This window comes from Psammomys obesus, unplaced genomic scaffold (assembly GCF_907164565.1).
Source record: "Psammomys obesus unplaced genomic scaffold, mPsaObe1.curated_primary_1811, whole genome shotgun sequence".
In the NCBI taxonomy this organism is placed as follows: Eukaryota; Metazoa; Chordata; class Mammalia; order Rodentia; family Muridae; genus Psammomys; species Psammomys obesus.
Window position 1 is genome coordinate 3,116,966 of NW_026590809.1, and position 18,198 is coordinate 3,135,163.

Below are 18,198 nucleotides of genomic sequence, written 5' to 3' on the forward strand. Positions count from 1 at the left end.
TGGTGATTTGGTTATACAGCTGTTTAGGACTAACCACAGCTTTGCTAAGAGATACATTAATAATGAATATTAATGACCTAATACAACACTCCACTGAGTTAGAGCTTTTGAAATCTCTCTCACCAATGTCTTGTTAATGTTTTATTTTTTTTTCTGGGTGTGTCATGCTTTTAAACTGTTACAAATGGCTTTATTTTCATAATATGAATTTTAATTTTTTAAGTCACCAATGCCTTGATTAAACTTTCAAATTCTTGAGTTAATTCATAAAGTTAAGATGTCATTTCCATTTTACAAAGTTATTATTAAGAGTAATAAAAGTTTTTTAACGTAAAGCACCAACATTTAAGAATTATTGTGCAAACAATGCTTCAGAAAGGGCATCTCATTTAAACTTCACAACATCCCTCTCAGGAAATTCCCAGAGAGAGAGTCAAATGGTCGCCCTCAAAGATGTGTCCCACAGGACTTGGGCTCTGTGATTGTGACCTAATTGGAAAAACCAGTCTTTATAAGTGTAATTAAAAATTTTTAAATGAGATGATCCTGAATGATCTAGGCAATCCCTAAACCTAAGTACCTGTGTGAGGATGACACAGAAGAAGGAGCTCTGAAGAGAAACGCAGAGGGAGAACTCATGTCCTGTGCACACAGGAGCCACCAGGGAGCTGGACCAGGCAAGAGATTCTGTCTTAGAGACTTCTGAGGACCGTGGCCTTGCTGACTCTTGGTTTTAGGATTCTGGCCTCCAGATCTATTAGAAAATTGCTTTCTATTCTTTTAAACCATGAAGCTTAAGGCAATAGCTGTGGTGGCTTTAGAAAACTGAGTACACTTATGCCGTGTTGTATACAGGCAAACTGGCACCTTGCAGCTGTGCTTTCTTGCGGTCTTTCCTCAAATGCACACTTAGAGAAGAGAGGAGAGGAGACAAGGAGAGGGAACAGAAAGGAGAGGGGAAAGGGGAGGAAAAAAGGGGAGGAGAATGGGAAAGAAAAGGAGACAGAGTTGTTTCTCTTTTTACAAGGACATTAGGACCATTAATTTGTGAGTGAATAAGTAATGTTAAATCTGCCATCTTCCTACTTTTTCCCCCCTATCTATTATTTGTTATTTTTGTTTGTTTCCTTCCTTTTAGATTGTGTTTTTACTGTTCTTTTTTATTGCTTTATTTTATTCTTTTTTCTCCCAGTTATATATATGAGTGTGCATCTATGTGTGGATATGCACATTCGTGCAGGTGCCCTTGGAGACCAGAAGGGGGTAGTGGAGCTGGAGTGGGTGATGGGAATTAAATTATGGGTCTCCGCAAGAGCAGGATGTCCTTCTCCACTGAGGCATCTCTCTAGTTCCAATTTGTGTTTTGTTTGTTTGTTTTTGCCTTCTGTCTCTGTGTTTTTAGTAGCTTATATTCATTGAGTGAAATAGTGGGTCGGTCATTACATTTTCACACATGCATGCACATATCTGGATCATGTCCATGCACCCCGTCTCCCTCCCCGTGTTTCCCCTGTCGCAGGCTCGTTTTGTGCCGAATCCGTGCTAACAGCCTCTGCTGTTAGTCGGTGTGCTAAAGTGAGTTCCTTTGGGGTTTGTCCTGCGAGAGCTTAGTTTTAGACAGGGCATTGTGATGCAGAGTGCATGGAAACTTCCAGCAGCCTCTCTATACCCCAGCCCTACCTGTGAGCTAGAGCTGTCACGTTTCCATTCTCTGTGTTATAAACTCTACGGCAGTTTGTCACTTTTGACAGTTGTATTTTAAAGAAACGTAAAAACAAAAATTAAAAAAAAATTTTATCCACATGTTTACCGTATCTGGAGTCTTTTGAATTTATAAGATCCAATTTTTTATCTAGAATCACATTTTTTTTTTTTTTAGCCTAACTGACTTGATTTTCATTTCTTATAGCACTAGTCTAACGATTAAAATTCTACTCAAATTTTGTTGTTGTTGTTGTTGTTTTGGTTTGGTTTTGTTTTTTGGGGGGATTGTTTTGTTTTATTTGGTTTTGGGTTTTCAGGGCTGGGTTTCTCTGTGTATCCCTGGCTGTCCTGGAACCAGCTCTGTAGACCAGGCTGGCCTTGAACTCAGAAAGATCCGCCTGCCTCTGCCTCCCGAGTGCTGGGACCAAGAACAGGCATATCCCATCACACCCAGCTCCAATTTTATGTGTATGAAAAATCTTTAAAAAACACCACTGCACCAGGTCTACCCTTCATTACTTTTAAGCGAAGTCTACTTCTCCTCCCCCGCCCCAGAACCATGTGGCGAAGCCCTAATGCGGAGAAGCTGATGTTGGAGATGGAGTTCGGCACAGTGCCTGGGCCTACATAACCTCATCAAGTTGTGGTTTGACTGGGTAGGATTGGTGGCCTCAAAGGAAAGGGCACACACGTCCCGGCCTGCGCCTCCACGTGTATGCGCGGAGATGTGGGCACACACGTCTCAGCCTGCGCCTCCGCGTGTACCTGCTGAGATGTGGGCACGCGTCTTCCCCGCGCCTCTGTGTGTATGCGCTGAGATGTGGGCATGCGTCCTCCCCGCACCTCCGTGTGTATGCGCAGAGATGTGGGCACGCGTCCTCCCTGTGCCTCCACGTGTACCTGCTGAGATTTGGGCACATACATCCCGGCCTGCGCCTCCACGTGTATGCGCTGAGATGTGGGCACACACGTCCTCCCTGTGTCTCCGTGTGTATGCGCTGAGCTGTGGGCACACGCGTCCTCCCCGAGCCTCCATGTGTATGCGCTGAGATGTGGGCACACAGTTAGAAGGCAGCAGTGTACATGCCCTGGCACGGCCTCCGTAAGAACCCAGGCGTGTTAAACCGCTAACTTCAGACTTCAGCAGCCAAGGAAAGGTGATCTCTACTGTCTTGGTCACCGGTGTGTGCTGTTTAGTTACGGCAATATTAGAAGGCTATGGTGTATTATTCTCTCACACAGTCTGTCTTCTCTGATGGTGTCCAGACTTGCACTGCATTGTTTCTAGCGTGTTTGTCAGAGCATGCTGTCATAGCCAGCTTCAGCTGTCGACTCGACAGAAACCTAGAGTCTCCCGGGAGGAGGGAACCTCAACTGAGGATGCTCAGATTGGCCTGTGGGCATGTTAGTGAGAAATGTCCTTCCTTCCTTCCTTCCTTCCTTCCTTCCTTCCTTCCTTCCTTCCTTCCTTCCTTCCTTCCTTCCTTCCTTCTCTTCCTTCCTTTCTTTAAATGTTTTTTTTTGGGGATTATAATTATAGCATTTCCTCCTTCCCCTCCGTCAAAATGTCACTATCCTCGCTCTCTTTCAAAGCCATAGCTACTTTTTGCATTAATTGCTATGTGTACACACACACACACACACACACACACGCACGCATACACTCTTTCCTAAATACATACATACTACATGCTCAGTTCCTTTAATGTCACCTGCATATGTGTTTTTAGGCTGAGCATTCGGTGTTGGATACTGGGTGTTCTTTCCTGGGGAAGATCCTTCCTCCCACAGTCAGCATTCCTTCCTAACTGCGGTTCTCTGTGGAGGCTTGAGGTCCTTCCTGTGGGCCTTTCCTTGTCTGCTTTAGCATGTCTAGTGTTGCTGTCCCTGTTTAGGTCGTGTGTAGGCAGTCACCTCGGTGAGGCTTAACATATTTAGCTTCTGACAATGCTAGCGTTACACCATGTCTGTGTAAACTGTGTAAACTCCCGATTCTGTGGCTCTTTCAATAACTCCATTCACCTCTTCCACAAGGATACCTGAACCTTAGCTTCAAGAGTTGTTCCGTAGATGATCCGCTGGGCCTGCACTCCTCAACCCTACATTTTAATTGTTTGTGGTCTTCTGTAATGCTCTCTGTCTGAGGCAAAGAGAAGTTTCCTGGATGAGGGGTGAGATGGACCCACTTTTCTGTGGGTCTAAGGGCAAATATTTAGAATGTAGGTAAGGATTATGCTGGTTTAGCCGAGTGAGAGCTGCAGGTTCCCCTCCAAGATCCATGATCCATGGCTTCGCCAGCCCTAGGGAGTGGGTAGGCATGATTTCCTTCTTGTTGAAGAGTCTTAAGTCCTAGAGGTGCTGAGTCCTGCCAGGGTAAGCATGCGGCCGTGCGGGCTGCTGCGGTTCCTCAGTGCCAGAGCAAGGAAGGACCGTTGATGGCTCCTTCCCTCCTTTGCAAGCTGGCGTAATGCCTTCTGGTACCATGAAAACCAGTCCTCAGGAAGGAAGCATTCGAGTCAGCTCCAGCTCACCGGCCTCTGCGTCCTGTGTCTGAGGCACGTGTGTCTTCAGTAATAGGCACTTAGCACTCACCTCTGCGGGACAACCAAGTGTAACCGGCCTCTCTCAGTGACGAACTGCACACGTGTGAGGAGAAAACCCTTTCCTCCCCAGGTTAGCAATAGCAATAGCTGTAATGTTTGGGGGGACTCTTGGCCATCCCTACCTTCAACTCACAAAGGGCTTCTCAGCCGCGGTGTTTTCTTGATTGCCTATTGACACAGGTGGGCCTAGCCCACGGTGGGCGCTGCCACTCCTAGGCGGTGGACCTGGGCAAGAAGAAAAGGAGCTAAGGGGTGAGAGTGCAAGCCAGTGAGCAGCGATCCTCCATGGCTTCTGCTTCATTGCTCACCTCCAGGCCCTGCCCTGAGCATGCCCTGACCTCCCTCAACGATGAACTGAGCGCATACGATGAAAACACGCCTCCCTCCCCGAGTTGCTTTTGGTCATGATGCTTATCACAGGGACAGGCAAGCAAGCTGGAGCATGTGTCTTTTTGTGGTTTCCTGCACGCATGCTGCTTGGGTTTGGGCGAGCTTCTTGACTCTCAGTTTTCAGTTTCCACCAAATGTAAATAATTTTTATTTAATTAAAATTATTGTTTTAAATTTTAGGAAATCTTGTTTTGTTTTGTTTTGAAATAAGATTTCTGTTTCCTCTTCAGCCAGCATTGTTTTTTAGGGGAGAAGGGCAGTTGGAATTTCTATCGTGTGGAACAGCTTGACTTCTACCTACACTTGACTGATATTCTAGTCACATCCTTCTTCTTTCTCCTCTGTTTTATGTGAATTATTTCCATTGCCAAGCTTAAAGTCCACAATTTTTTTCGCTTGTATATATATATACACACGATTGGTAAAGAACCTATATATATATATATGTATATATATATATATATATATATATATATATGTACACACACACACACGATTGGTAAAGAACCTATATATATATATATATATATATATATAATTTGTTGGTGTTGTTGTAGTACTCTTTTTAGAGACAGCGTTTCTCTGTATAGTCTTGGCTGTCCTGGAACTACTAGCTCTGTAGCCAGGGCTGGCCTCAAACGCACAGAGATCTGGGTGCCTCTGCCACCTGAGCTATGGGATTAAAGGCGTGTGCCGCCACCACCCAGCTTTAATTATTTTTATGGCTACATTTTTGTCTAGTTTCACATTTCTTTAAAATTAATTACTATAATTGATTCCATTGTGTTGAGAGGCTGAAGTCTTTAATGTTGCCAAGACAAAGGGTCATCTGCCATGGGTTCTCAAGGGACTGGAATATTAAAACTTATCATTATACATCCTAAATTGGGGGAAACTGTTGTTTGGCCTAATTAGGCAAAAGATAGGATTTTATCTGTAGATATAAAAACTATCTGCTAAACACATTAAATTTCTGGATAGCAATGTTTTCCTTCTGCCCTGGCACACACTGCTGTTGCCAATCCCCGTAAAGTGTGTTGGTGTTTCCTATGTTTGTGCTTTAAGAACATACCTGTCTCACTGAAAGACATTCGACCTGACCTCTCCACAGCCAGATCTTCACCTGCACATGCCTAACATAGCTTTTGAGATGGCACCGACAGAATCCCCTATCTCTGGTTATTATCTAGTAAGTTCTCAGTATTTGCAGGCATACTCCAAATTGCTCAGTGAAAGGGAAGCTACAAAAATCTTTCCTTTACGCAAAGCCTTATCGTTTGGTTACTTGAGATGAAAATATTTGTGTATCTCTTGCTCGGCGGCATCTCCTTTAAGGGAGAGAATGTCCTGTTTGTCGCCAGAAACTGTGTCGCAACAGTAATTTCAGCAAATATTTGTAGAAATAGGAGCACAGGTGTCTGTTTTCCGTTCAAAGACAACCACAAGTTCCTCAGATCACCTACTGGGGTATTTCAGCGCACAGATAAACTTCTGGTCATACCTGAACAAATGCCTCGAAATCCCCGCATACTCTATTTTAGAAAGATAAAGGACCACCTGAGGCGTGCCGAGGTGTGCAGCTTGGCTGGTTAAACTCCGGCTGCACAACCTCTCCAGCTGAAGAGGGTGGGTACCGCAAAGCCTGGCTTCCCCGAGGTGACAGTGAGGGCAGCATTCATCCTAGCAGCACGGGTTTTCATGAGGCGTGAAATTAACCCACCTAAATTAAGATTGCATTCCATAAGCGAGCCTTCCTTAGACATCTTGTGATTTTATATTTCATGTTTGAAGTTTACAAACATTTGGACACTTAAAATGTTCACCAAGTCTGAGTCTGATTGTCAACACTTTGTAATTGCTGTGTCCTTAGTGTTTTTGTGACTACACCCAAATTTAAGAGAAGATAACAGATGTTCAGTTAAGTATTTCTGTGTGTGTGTGTGTGTGTGTGTGTGTGTGTGCATGTATGTATATGAGTGGCTGTCTTCCCATGACATCAAACACAGGTATTGTTTATTGATAGTCATCTTCTCTTGTTAGGGTTTCAGAGCCATCACATGAGGAAAAGAAAATGAATCCTACATGAAGTATTTGAAAAATATTGTACAGTCAAGATCTCTAATGTTCCAAATTTATCAGGAGCTAGACTTTACCTGTAGGCCAAATGTGTACTGTGTGCTTCATGGACAGAACACTGAAGCTATTAACTGCATGTCTCTGAGAAAGCATGTTAATGTGCCAGCTGTCATTCTGATAAATTCTCGGTCATAAGTATAATGAGCAGACTGCCTTCTGCATTTAGTGTCCTATGAATTAGCTGTAACTTGTATTATCTTATTTTATAACAGAGATGACCTTCAGTGAACTTATATGCTATACTTAAGGTGGAGAGCTTCTTTTTCCTGACAGGATAAATTTTTTTTTCTGAGGTTATCTATGTAATTTTTCAAACACGCTCTTTTTGACAATACTCACTTGCTTAATATTGGGGTGCCATTTTTCTCCTTATTTAAAATACAATACAAAGCCCTTGCCATGAAAACACTGTTACTTTCTCACAGCCCCAGCGAAAATCAATTTAAAAGAATAAAGCAAAAGGAGTTTCTCTCTTAGTCTATAGAAAAACCAAACAAACATCACTTCCACTGAGATGCATGATGACACATAGACTTTTTAAGTGACAGACACTCAGAGGACATGACCTCTTGTCCAACTCTCTGGTTGTGGGGAGTGGATGTGGGCCTGAGCAAATGTGCACTGTTGCCTGAGCAGAGCCGTGTGGAGGCCACCAGAGCCTCAGCCCCACGGGGTGGTAAGGGCCCCACGGGGTGGTAAGGGCCCCTGGGGTGGTAAGGGCCCACGGGGTGGTAAGGGCCCCTGGGGTGGTAGGGCCCCTGAGGTGGTAAGGGCCCACGGGGTGGTAAGGGCCCCTGGTGTGGTAAGGCCCCACCGGGTGGTAGGGCCCCACGGGGTGGTAGGGCCCCACGGGGTGGTAGGCCCCTGGGGACAGGCTCAGAGGAGTGACAGCAACTGCTCCAAGTGTGGACGCTGATGAACAGCGGACCTTCGGCTGAGCAATGTGGGCACAAGGTGCCGACGGCAGCTCTCTGCTCCCGATGCCTGTGGCTTGAGACTGCGCACCCTCCAAAGACCCCCGCCGAGACCGGCTAATCTGCCTCCTTGCTTCTGGTGTACGGGATAAAGTTGCTGAGTTCCAGGTCCTTTGTGAGAGCAGTAAGTTCAGCTAACTGCTAAGCGAGTTCCCCAGCCCCGGGCTTAGAGTATTTAAAACACTATTCTTGAAGGAAGAAGGAATCTAGTTCATGACACAAAGCCAGACTGACGCTATTGTACACCAGTGGTCCTTGGTCTTTCTTTATTGAGCTGGACTACATTTGTCTTTGGCTTATCGTGTTCTTTACCATCTCCAGGGCCACAGCACAGGTGAATGTTAATTTTCTTTCTTTCACAAGTAGCTGGATAGAAGAGGAGTGTACCAGGGTAAAAGGTATTTCACATGTTAAAAAATATAGGGGGACAAATTCATTACAACTGAGTTGAGATAGGTAAGCAGATTAAATGCTTCCTCTGGAAGCATGCCCTCTGGAAATCACCTAAGAGCTTGATGACAGCGACACAGGCAACTTGCTCTTGACACATCAGTGAATAATCAAAGCCTTCTAAGTCATATGCAGAAGCAGACTTAGTGTGTGTGTGTGTGTGTGTGTGTGTCAGGCATGGTGGTATACACCTATAAGCCTTTGGAGGCTGATGCAGGAGGCTCATGAATTCGAAGCTAGCCTTGGCTACATATGAGACCCTGGGGTCTGTGGACGTAGCTCAGTACTAGAATGTTTGCCTACCATGTGCAAGATCTTGGTTTCAGTCCCCAGTACCACAAGACAAACAAAAAACAGCTTTGTGGAAGTATAATTAATACGCAACTACCCACACCCACTTAAAGTATAAAATTTGATGTATTTTGACATGTGGTGTTACTAGTACAATCAAGACAAAGAACGTAGAGGCTGGAGAGATGACTCAGCATGGTGTTTGGTGTGAGGTAGGAAGGCCTCATTCCCCACTGCCCCAGTCAGCTCAATCCTAAAGCTGGAGGTCACGGCAGGTAACTACTTTTTTATGTTTTGCATTTGTTTTGTCATCTGTATACCTTAAATTTATTAAAATAGTCTACCTCCTCTTTCATGTGCGTGTGTGTGTGTGCGCGCGTGTGAGTTACTGCTGAGTTTGATAGTTTTCTACTCATTCTCTACAAGTCCTTCATAAGATGTCATAAGATGAATAATGGCCAACAAAAAAAGATGTCTATGACTTAATTCCAAGAACCTATGCCATGGTATCTTTTGTGGCAAAAGAGACTTCATATGTGTGTATTATGTAGTTTGGTCCTGGGAATGAAACTCAGGCCTTCACAGATGTTAAGCAAACTCACTACCACTGAGCTATATCCGCCACATCCTGACAATTTTTATTTTTAAAAGCTTGCTATAATTTTGATTGACATTAATTGAATCAATAGAGAAATTTCAGGAGAACCAACATCTGTGAAATATTGAGTCTTCTGATTTCTGAACACACCTTCCAACTTTTAAAGTGTTGTATAGTTTTATTTTTCATCAGCGTTTTACAAGTTTTTGACACAGGGTCTCACTGAGTAGCTCTGACTAGCCTGGAACTAAACTCACTATGTAGACAAGGCTGGCCTTGAACTCACAGAGATCCACCTGCTTCTTCTAGAAATACTTGCCTGTGCCACCACACCTGGCATCTAAGGCTTTATAGGGCATAGGAGTTGGATGAATTGTGTGAGATTTAACCCTGACTATTCACACTGTCTCAAGCTATTAGTGAACAATACCTTATAAATTTTGATACCTAATATTCGTTTCTAAAAGTATATGGAGAGAAAATTAATTTGTTTATAGTGATATCACATCTTTCAACCTGTTGGGTCACTCATTAGATCTGTGTAAATAATGTCTTCTTCAAGCAGGGGGACAGATCACTTTCTTCTTTTGCAATCTACAGGCCTTTTTGAAAAATATTTTCTTACGGTTTTCTTTTTTTTTTTAAAGATATGTTTATTCTATGTATATCTGTGAGGGTGTCAAATGCCCTGGAACTTCCAGAGCCCTTGTGAGCTGCCATGTGGGTGCTGGGAATTGAGCCGGAGTCCTCTGGAAGAGCAGCAGGTGCTCCTAACCTCTGAGCCATCTCTCCAGCACAGTAAATGAAGCACTCTTGTTTTTTGAGAGGTCTGGGAACTTGCTGTGTACACACAGTACTCTTAACTGCTGAGCCACCTCTCCATCCTCAGTGAGTACGTCTTTACGCCCTTACATACTTAGCATTTGCTACAGCTTCTGGCCGTAGCACATAGTGGATGCTTAATTAGCCTCCCAGATTAATCACGAGTGAGGCAAGGAGAGACGTTGCCTGGCTGAGTCCAGTTCCCTGTACTGGTGTTGCCTGGCTGAGTCCGGATTCCCTGTACTGGTGTGTGTTTGATTTGTAGTCTTCCTGGGCACCCAGGTTTTCTCCACAGACCAGGACAGCTCTTCCTAAGCAACAGCGTTTCCCACCTTCTGCCTGTGTAGCCCCTGACGTGAGCCTGTCTCTCCAGGTCCAAGCCGAGACATTGGAGGGAAAGACTCTAACCAGCCCAGATGGGAGCTAGGTCGGTGGTGCGCCGAGGGAAACGCGTGTCATTTTCTTAGCAATTCTGTTAAGATGCGTCCTTTTTAGAAAATTATATCTGTCTGTACCCACGTGGGTGCCTGGTGCCTGTGGAGACCAGAGAGGGCACTGGGTCCCCTGCAGCTAGACAACTGTGGAATGCCATGCGGGTGCTGGGAATGGAAACCAGTTCCTCTGTTAAAGCGAGCAGTCCATACTCTTCACTCCTGAGCCATCTCTCCAGCCTCAAGGCATGTCATTTTTTTAAAGTAAAAATGTTATGTAACAAGAAAAAAAGAGAAAATATATCTCACTGTTCACAGCAATCCAGTGTTGATGTGTTTGAAGCATCTCTCAGCTTGTGGATGATTTCTCTAGGAAAGTGAGAAGCTGTGCCTGTGCATTGCTTGCAGTCTGAGCAAAGTTGGCATAAGAAAGCATTTGGCTCTATGATCTGCCTACAGACACAGAAAAGTCGACATTTTAGTCAAACACTGGAAGACAAAGGAAGAGGACAGTTCCCCTCTTGGCCTGTACATGTTGAGAAGTATGGTCTCCTGAGAACCAGAAACTGCCTGGTTCCCACTCCCAGGCCTGACTCACCTGTGCTAGGAAACACCTGTCCACCTGCAGGGCAGCCTCCTTTTGAATACTTGGTGCAGATTGAACTCTGCCTCTAGGGATTGCAGAGGTTCCTCTGTGTCAAAAGCTGAGAGGCCAGACCCTAGGATGAATGCTAAGCATTTACAGGTGTATACGACATGATTGTCAAATAGTTATCGGCCACTGATGGCTGCTGGGGGAGGGGAGAGTCCCTTTTCTCTCGGGGAGGCTACTAGCAGGACTCCCAGGATCCCGTGGATGGCCCCACACTCATGTACACATAGGCAGCAGTAACAGGACTCAGTGGGTTATCACAAACAATAAAAAGGAATTAAGTCGGAGATGTGTTGGGGGGGGATTGGAGAAAGGGATAGGGAGTGAATATGACCAAGACACATTGTATGCATGTGTGAGAATCTCAAAGAATAAGTTCTATAAACTTGTATGTGTTTCCCACCACCGAGAAATTCACTGGGATGGTCACCGAGGCTTAAATGCAATAGTATAACACCCCCCAGGCCCATAGGGCCACAGCACATAGAGTGTCTCTATAGGGGAGGAGGACACGTTTGCAAATGCCCCGGGTTTCGGTCCTTTTGACTCGCCAATTAAAGGAAGATGCCTTCTCTAGGCAGCATAGGTAGAGCCCTGGGCTGAGCAAAGGGGAGATCAGGATCTGGCACAAGTGACACCCTCTGCACACAGGATCTGAAGTTGTTTTCTGCCATCCTGCCATTTGTAGTGTTAACCAATGGAAATTCCCCCAGCCAGGCCCATAAAGATGTTCCCTTGGAAGCAGGGCTCTGCTGTGTGGAGCTGTAACTATGACTTTCTGACAAAGCGTCTCGGTTTATTTAGATTCCAGTGCTGGTGCTGGGCTTAGTATTTCAACACACACACACACACACACACACACACACACACACACACACACTTCCCCATATATTATTAGACAGATGGCAGAAGATCTGAGGGACTTGTCATAAAAAGCCCTGGGCAGCTGGAGTCGTGTTTGCCAGTACCTGCATTTCAGAGCTATGACTTACGAGCGGAGACAAGCGAGTGACAGCGCCTTTGAGCAAAAACACAGCCCTCCAGTGACCCCCCTGGCAATACATCAGAGATTCTGCAGTCCACCTTCAGGCAGCAGACTGAGGCCAGCCAGAAGTGGCTGGAGCCTGGGCCTGGCTCAGCCTCAAATAATACCTGCATTGCCCGCGTGGCAGCCGGCTTCCACAGAAGTGCACGGACGCCTCCAAACTGCGCCTGGTTCATTCGGGCTGGACCGCTGCTAGGAGCACTCAGGGGAGAGCCCGCTTGATGCAACACTTTGTTTTGTTTTTGAATCAGGATTGTCTTCAGGGTGTTTCCAGATAAGCCAGAGCCTTTCACAAGCCTTGTTACAAGTCAGCTGAGATTGCTTCAGACGAGTGCTGTGTTGTGCTATTTCCATCCTTGGTAAGAAAAACAACTATGTCTCAAGGTTGTTATCCAACAACTGTTTGGAAAGCATAGGATTTAGATCTTTCTTTAACCATACTTGTTTATGGAAATTTCACTAAATAAATAATAATAAATGAGAAAGAAGATCTAGGTTCCAAGGAAAAAACTCATTATGCTGCCTCCTCCTCCTCTCCCTCTTTCTTCTTCCTTCTTCCTCCTCTTCCTCCTTCTCCTCCTTCTTTTTTCTCCTCCTTCTCCTTCTCCTTTTTCCTCCTCCTCCTTTTTTCTTCTTCTTCCTCCTCTTCCTCCTCCTCCTTCTTCCATCTTTTTCCTCCTCCTCTTCCTCCTCCTTTTTCCTCCTCTTTCTTCTTCCTTCTTCTTTCTTTCCTGAAGTGCTTGTCAGAGTGAGGAACTGGGAGTAAGAGCAGATCTTACTATGAGGCAGAAATTGCATGTCAAGAAATATTATGCAGTAGGTAGAAACAATGACTTAGAAACAAGGCATGCCTCAATGATAGAGTGTTTGCCTAGCATGGTCAAGGGCTTGGTCCCAAACTATGCAGGAAACAAAGCCAAAAAAGCAATAATCCCATTCAGGGCTCATGGATCATTGCAGAAAGACAGTAAGAGCCAGAGGAACAGGTAAATTGTGAGACTGTGTCTCTGAGAATTGCTGCCTAAGCATGACCTGAACAAGAACAACATCAGTAAATGTGCTAACGAGGCCTCAAACCTAGACAAAGAACTTCAGAGACTAAGAAATGCTGAGAGCTGGAAAAATAGCCTTCCCCAGGGAAAAGCACACTTATCAGTTATCCAATCCTAAATGGTCAGCCTGGAAAACACACACATATAAGTAATATTATATGGACTAAGAAAGTTATATTTATATATTTAAGAAAATATATACACTCATAAGAGCATTAATTAATAAAAAAAAAAAAGAGGCCATGAATTTGAAAGAGAGAAAGGGGGTATACATAGTATGATTTTAAGGAAAAAGAAAGGGGAAATGACATAATTTTATTATAATCTTAAAAATAAAAATATTATTAAAAGAAGAAAAATGTAAAAAGAAATGGAGCAAATAAAGAAAAAGCCATATGTAGAGGGGTGAGAGACCAGATACTGCAGGCCTGGGATCCTTGCCTGGGCTAACGCCCCAGACCCAGTCACCATGGATGTTAACCTGCTACTCAGGCCAGCACTCACCTGTCTGTTCCAGAGAGTCAACAGACACAGCCTTAAGATGTGTCCACCTTTCTTCCTCAGGGATCTTTGCAGGACCCTGGCCTTCTAGAAACCTGTCTTTAACAGCCTGCATTTAAGACCAGAAAGGTTTAAGAAACATTGCTTTCAGTTAGGCCGTGGTGATGCATTCCTTTAACCCCAGCACTCAGGAGGCAGAGGTAGGCTGATCTCCGTGAATTAGATGCCAGCCTGAGTGAGTTCCAGGATAGCCAGGGCTACACAGAGAAACCCTGTATTTAAAAACAGAAAGAAAGAAAGAAAGAAATGAGGGAGGGAGGGAGGGAGGGAAGGAAGGAAGGAAGGAAGGAAGGAAGGAAGGAAGGAAGGAAGGAAGGAAAGATTGCTTTCAAGTTCAAGTCCAGATGAGCTACAACTCCCTACACCAACTTCCACTAAATCCACTTGAGAACAGTGACTGCGGCTCTTGATCGAAGCCTCTTGTAAAAGGTCCAAATGGTGATGGGGCATGGGGGCCAGAGAAGGAACGTCTGGTCTCAGGCTCAATGAGCTCAGACCAGCTCACCGGGAGAAAAAGTACAGAGCTACAAGCAAGTAGAAAGAGGCTCATAGGGCTGTGAGGAGGCTTGGAGAAGGGAGAGCTGAAATGCATGAGAAAGAAACTTTCTCATGCAGGTCTTCTGTTCTTTACGGGAGTGGTGGGATGGAGGGAGGGCTTCAAGGTAACAGTGTTGAGATTCTATAAAAGGGACTGTTGAGCCACATCTCTAAAGAAGTCGACATTGCACAGATCAGATTACGGTCCGGATTCGGCATGAAGGGTGTGTTTTGGGTTTGCACAAGAAAGGCAGTTGACAGTTAGGTTTAGGAAAGACTGAAAGATTTTGAGCCCCAGATGAAAGGCTTCGATTGTGCCTAGAAGAACAACACCCCTCTTCAGTGCATCTGGTAGGCACCGAAACCCGTCGTGGCTGCCACTTCTCAGAGTCTTGAAGTTCTTTATGTGGTGCTGAGAGCAATCCAAAAGCGGCAGTTAAGATGAAAATGACTCTTCCTGCCCAGTGGCAAAGAAGGCATCCCGACTCAATTCTAGATGACATGTCTGGCACAATTTCATAGCTCCTGTTAAAAAGAAGTGCTTTTCATTGGTTGGCGGTGGTGCACGCCTTTAATCCCAGCACTTGGGAGGCAGAGGCAAGCGGATCTCTGTGAGTTTGAGGCCAGCCTGGTCTACAGAGTGAGCTCCAGGTCAGCCAAGGGTATACAGAAAAACCCTGTCTTACCCCCTCCAAAAAAAGTGTTTCTCAACCGGTGGATAATGACTCCTTTCATGGTCAAATGACCCTTTCACAGGAGTCACCTAAGACCATCAAAAAAAAATCACCTATATTTACACTCTAATTCATAACAGTAGCAAAGTGACAGTATGAAGTAGCAACAAAAATAATGTTATGGTTGAGGTGACCACGCCATGAGGCGCTGTTTTAAAGGGTCACAGTGTTAGGAAGGTTGAGAACCAGCAGTTAAGTCTTATGGTGACAGAGGTTGGTTGGAGGAAGAGCGGTTAAGAGCACTGGCAGCTCTTCCTGAGGACCCAGGTTTGATTCTCTGTGCCCACACCAGATTACAACTGTCTGTTACTATCTCTTGGAAATTTGACGCTCACCCCTGGACGCCACAAGCACCTGCACGGTGTGGCATCACAGACACCCACAATAAAAACAGAATCGTCTTTAAAAACAACCGAGGTGAATGTCCAGCAAATGTGCAGGACAGTGATCCAGACCACGAGGAATCCCTTCCTAGAGAAGGGGATGTGAGGCTGGCCCCATGACACGGGGCCAGGCCATTGTCTAGAGGGAATGAACAGTGGAATAACTCTTCACAGAAACAACGTGAGTGCTGTGTGAGCTCTGCGCATCAGTCTGGAGGGCTCGGGGGCTACTTTCCAGATACAGAAAGCGCGCTCAGTCGGGGTGCTGTAACCCCGTGGAGAAAGCGCATGACCTTAAAGGTGAAACAGTGTTCCGGCCGACCATTACCCCGTCTCTTCACCGGGCTCTGTGGACTGGCCCCACGTTTGCCAGGGTTCCAAGCTTTCCCTGCTCCCACGCGCTCCCGGTGAGTCCCGGTGAACACGGACCGACAGATAATATCAGTGCTGTGGCTAGGGTAACTGACCACTTGAGGGGAAGAGCCGTGAGAGCCTGGGCGGTTGCCTTCAAGCCCAAAGTGATTCTGTGTTGTTTGTGAACTCCTTCAGTGAAATGGACAGTAGTCACATCAGACAATCTTTCTGGCTAAATGTTATTTTGGGACTAACTCCACTCCAAGTAATTTAGGGACTGTTGGGAAAACAAACACAAACACAAAACAAAACAAAAACATTCCTGTGGTTGGATTGTATATAAGTCATATAAAGGCTCACTGGCCAGAGGAGCAGGTGAGAAGTTTTTGTTTTAAAGTAAAAAGTTGTGTTATCACCTTGTAAGGGACAGACAGCATCCATGCTGGATGGTTACAACTGCCGGTCACTCCGGCTCCAGGCGCTCTGGTGTCCTCTCCTGGACCCAAAGGCATCTGCGCTCACATGTGCACAGACTTACATGGACAATACACACATACACATAACTAAAAAATAAAATAAATCATCTTTCTCTGAAGGCCAGGTGTGATGGCACATACCTGCAATCAGACGTAGACGAAGGAGAACAGGAGGGCAGCTGAGACGCTCTGGACTAAGTCAGTGAGCTCACCTGACATCACACTGTGGCCTCCACACACACGTGTAGACACATGAGCATGTACACACATGCACAAACAAATAATGGAAATAAAATTTGTCCCCTACCAGCAATGTAAAAATACCCTGGAGTCTAACAGCTCACTTTTAGATTTGTCTGTCTAATAACAGACAAAGCACCAGGAAACAAAACAAACAAAAAGTCCTCCAAAAATATCGTTGAGTTCGTTTTGTGCAGGGGCCGCCCTTAAGTGTGGTTTGTACACACACTGAGACCCCTGGTGGGAAAACCAATTTTTCCTTAGCAAGGGCTTATCAGTTGGAGATAATAAACACAGAAGCTGTTCCCGGCCCTGAAGCTCTCATGTGGTGGTGAGAGGTGTCTCCTTTGGGCTTTGTCTCCCCTGTTGCTTGCTGATCCATTTAGAATTCTTTCATATATGTATCTATTTTAAGAAGCTTCTACCGTGTTGGGTTTCCACAGGAGCCCCTCAGATGGCCCTTGGCTTTAGCTGTGCCTCCCTCTTTCCCGCCTTTTCCCCCCTCCTCCCTGTTTGCGCTTCCCACTCCATTCCCAGCCCACCCCATCCATCCGTAATGGGTCTATTTCCCCTACCCAGGGAGATCCTTCTAACCCTCCCCCCGAGTCCATTATTCTGTAATTAACCTCTGTGGTTATACAGATTGTAGCCTACTTACTGAAGACTTAACAACAGCCACATATAAGCAAATATTTACCCCTTTGGTCTTTGGGGGATATAGGTTATCTTACTTAGGGTAATTTCTTTTAGCTTTCTTTTATCTATTCACCTTTGAATTGCATTCTTTAAAACAGCTGAGTAATATTCCACTGTGTAAATTACCACATTTTCTTTATTCATTCATCCATAGACGGATATCTAGTCTGTTCTCAGTTTATGGCTATTATGAATAGAGCAGCTGTGAGCATGGTTGAGCAAGTATCTCCATAATAGGATGCATCGTCCTGCGGGGATATGCTCTAGAGTGGTAGAGCTGGGTCCTCAGCTTCCCGAGGGACCACCACACCGACCTCCATCGTGGCTGGACAGGTTTGCACTCCCTCCCCCTCAGATGACTGCTCCCATACTCCTCAACCCCTAGCCCTCCTGTATTAAAAAAAAAACACCCGAATCCAGCCTTTACAAACTCAACAACAATCCAGACTTTCCGTGGGATATTCTTAGCCGTTAAGAGATTAAAGGAGTTAAAAGTAATGCTCCCTTCGGCAGCGCAGGCGCTAAGACTGGAGCAATGCAGAGATCAGCGCGGCCCCTGCGCAAGGATGACACAGAAATCCATGAAGAAGTTAAAACTAGACAGCAAAGCACGGTCAAAAGAAAAGTTGACGTTAAATTTAAAAATGCAGAACTGATTGTGCTATAAAGACATGGACATTTGAAAACCTGTAGAATAAAAAGCAGGTGTGTGTGTGTGTGTGTGTGTGTGTGTGTGTGTGTGTGTGTATGTGTGTGTGTGCACCTGTCATTCTTGGTTGTGTACCAAGTTTGATGCTGGCCTTGGAAACCCTGCTCAGAAAAACCAAGCAAGCAAGCAAGTGAACGAACAAACAAAACAAAACAAAAGAGAAACAGTTTCAGGAATAAGGATAAAAATGAGCTTTTGAGAAGTATAACAGAAAATGAACGCAGTTGAGCGTCTGCTAATAATTCAAACACAGAACAGCTCAAGGCAGCGAGGAACTAATAATCATAAGAGCAGAGATTAGCAAGTTAGAAAAACGTTGAAAAAGGAAAAGGTCACAGAACCAAGGTTTAATCTGAAACC

The 18,198-nt window shown here is 45.1% G+C and overlaps 1 non-coding gene across 1 annotated transcript; it reads left to right on the top strand.

Moving 5' to 3' along the window:
• Positions 1 to 17,628: 17,628 nt before the first annotated feature.
• On the top strand, positions 17,629 to 17,730 carry LOC129678359 (U6 spliceosomal RNA). Its single transcript, XR_008720355.1, has one exon. It is a non-coding gene; the product is annotated as a U6 spliceosomal RNA (small nuclear RNA).
• Positions 17,731 to 18,198: the final 468 nt, after the last annotated feature.